General features: G+C 39.2%; 1 protein-coding gene across 1 annotated transcript in view; it reads right to left on the bottom strand.

Annotated features, from left to right (window-relative positions):
* LOC127420292 (F-box only protein 41-like) overlaps positions 1 to 78 on the bottom strand; it is a 22445-nt gene extending 22367 nt beyond the window's left edge. Inside the window, exon 1 of the mRNA XM_051662461.1 lies at positions 1 to 78. This exon is cut by the window's left edge and continues 39 nt beyond it. The gene's annotated coding sequence lies outside the window, so the exon portion shown is untranslated.
* Between the last annotated feature and the right edge of the window lie 3121 nt (positions 79 to 3199).

Genomic DNA, 3199 nt, shown 5'->3' with positions numbered 1-3199 from the left:
TTCACCTGCACCGCTGCTGCTGTCTGGACTCTTCTGGGCTCCTTCAGAACCTGAACTACGAGCAGCCTCTCCGGTCGCCTGTGACGTCACTCCCGTTACCGTCGCTGTCGGTGTGAGAGAAACGGACAGCTGGAGGGGTGATAAATAAAGAAATAAAAAATTATAAACCAGTTTGGACACGCGCGTTACGCTGTCTCGGGCACGCGCCTGTGTGGGAGATGTGCGCGCGGCGCTGTCCACAGGACCCGTGGTGCTGAAATCCACCTAACCCTTAAAAATGACTTTGTTTTGTGTAATCTAATGTAGTCAAGTTCAATCAAATAATCTTTGTTACTTTCATGAAACCAATTAATTTATATTGTACAACATGCGGCATATTTTTGGATTACATGACAGTGTGTTTGGATTATTTTTCAGTGTGTTTTTATAATTTAATGAAGATCTTTATTTGTTTATTTATTTATTTATTAGGCACATGGTTTCTCTGACCACAGCTACACCGATGATACACAGCTCTACTTGTCTTTCCAGCCCAGTGACACCACAGTGACTGCTCGAATCTCAGCCTGTTTGGCAGACATCTCACCCTGGATGAAGGAGCACCACCTGCAACTCAACCCAACCAAGACCGAACTCCTTGTCTTTCCAGCCAACCCTGCTGTTGAACACAACATCACAGAGCAGCTGGGTTCAACTACAGTAACGCCTTCCAAATCAGTCAGAAATCTAGAGGTAACCATCGACAACAGACTAAATTTCACAGACCACATCTCAAAGACCGCAAGATCATGTAGATTTACACTCTACAATATCAGGAAGATAAGACCCTTCCTCTCTGAACATGCCACACAACTGCTTGTCCAGTCACTTGTCATCACTAGACTGGACTACTGTAACGCTCTCATTGCAGGCCTCCCTGCATGTGCAATTAGACCCCTCCAAATGATCCAGAATGCAGCAGCACGTCTGGTCTTTAATGAACCAAAGAGAGCTCATGTTACACCACTCCTTGTCTCTCTCCACTGGCTGCCGGTTGATGCATGTATCAAATTCAAGGCTCTGATGCTGGCATACAGAACAGTCACTGGGTCTGCTCCAGCATACCTAAAATTATTTCTGCAGATCTATGCGCCCACTAGAAGCCTGCGGTCAGCTAAGGAACGTCGCCTTGTTGTACCAACACAAAGAGGCACCAAAACACTTTCCCGGACTTTCGGTTTCATCGTACCACGTTGGTGGAACGACTTTCCAACTCCATCCGTGAAGCTGACTCACTTTCTGTCTTCAAAAATCTTTTCCACGAGCACTTAACCAGTCACTAAAAAAACAAATAAACAAAAATATTTTTGCACTTTATTCTGTTTTGAATACTATTCTGATGCTAGTGAAACTTTGTAATACGGCACTTTTTCATACCACTGTCTCCTTAAGATGATTCGCTTATGTGTTCCTCTTTTGTAAGTCGCTTTGGATAAAAGCATCTGCCAAGTGAAGAAAATGTAAATGTACTTTTATCCAAAGCGACTTACAGTGCACTTATTACAGGGACAATCCCCCAGAGCAACCTGGTGTTAAGTGCCTTGCCCAAGGACACAATGGTGATGGCTGTGGGGATCGAACCAGCAACCATTTGATTACCAGTTATGTGCTTTAGCCCACTACGCCACCACTAATCACATTAAAATGTAAATGTATTTATTTATTTAATTATTTATCTGGTCCACTGATTATACTCAGTTGTATGTACATTTTTCAAAAGCTACAATATTGCACAAAAGAAAAAAAAAGCTCTTTGGCTGAACTTCATTCAATCGTGGATAGTGGTTCAACACTGTAAATACTAACAGTTATCTCAAAAGTTGTTTACTCAACTTTTTACTATTCTTACTAGTTTTAATGAAGTTACTATTACTCTCTAAATCCTCTCTAAATTGTCAGTAATAAAAACATTTAAGTGGTCCTAATTAAACAGTACTTGAAATGTCACATTTTGGGATCATAACTCATATATATAAACTTTCTTTAAACTTTGGCTTCAAGTACTACTTACTCAAAATGATCCTCTGTGTGGAATACCCATAAGCCCTTGTACTTGAATAAATTATTTATGTTTGGTCAAAACAAGGGAACTTGTGTAGAAAAATATTAATTGACATTTAAAAATGTAAATAGTTTTAATTCTTATGACTAATGTTGTTTTGTTGTTGATAGTTGTGATTTGAAGTCACCATTAATGTGATTAGTGTTCCCTCTGGTGAACTTGGAGTCTGTTAAATTTAAGTCATTCTTCTTGTAACTAGTTAACATTACTTAAAAAAATAAAGTTCCGTTTACTTAAGCCAAATAAGTATGTTTACTTACATTTTTCAAGGCAATCTGTTTGTATGCTTTTTCTAAGTAAGGTCAAGTAATTAGATTTTACAGTGCATGGGTTTAAAATGAGTTTTCTAAAATTACTATGCAATCTCAACTCAAAAACTTTGTGTAGAAAGAACCTAGTTAAATCGGGTAAACCCAACAAAATTAGACGTGTTAATGTAACTCAAATAAATCTCTATGGTTAGAACATGTAAATGTAAAATGTAAATCCCCTGCCCAGTTTCATCAATGTTACATTAACATCACAAAAAGTACTCATGTAGTCCCAACTCAAATTAATCAAGTAAACTTTCATTTTACAAATGTAAATGGATAGAACACAATGCAATCAAGTTGTAACAAAATGTTATAGAATTGTGTTGCTTTAGTTCATCTTAATTAAGTAAATTGTACAAGCAGCAAAAATCTATTTTTTTATGTGGACCTATTTTCTCTGTTTAGTTTAAAGTACTTTGTAAACTGTAAACCCTATTGCTCAAAATAATTAAGGTAGGGAAGTAGGGATTAAGGTTTTGAGTAGGGAAAAATGTAATCATACAAATTAGTGGCAGCCTGGGTATCTCAGCGTGTATTGACGCTGACTATCACCCCTGGAGTCGTGAGTTTGAATCCAGGGTGTGCTGAGTGACTCCAGCCAGGTCTCCTAAGCAACCAAATTGGCCCGGTTGCTAAGGAGGGTAGAGTCACATGGGGTAAGCTCCTCGTGGTCGTGATTAGCGGTTCTCGCTCTCAATGGGGCGTGTGGTAAGTTGTGTGTGGATCGTGGAGAGTAGCATGAGCCTCCACATGCTGTGAGTCTCCGCGGTGTCATGCACAATGA

This window comes from Myxocyprinus asiaticus, chromosome 29, assembly GCF_019703515.2.
Source record: "Myxocyprinus asiaticus isolate MX2 ecotype Aquarium Trade chromosome 29, UBuf_Myxa_2, whole genome shotgun sequence".
Taxonomy (NCBI): domain Eukaryota; kingdom Metazoa; phylum Chordata; class Actinopteri; order Cypriniformes; family Catostomidae; genus Myxocyprinus; species Myxocyprinus asiaticus.
The sequence above is the reverse complement of the archived record's forward strand: the minus strand, read 5'-3'. Positions and strand labels throughout refer to the sequence as shown.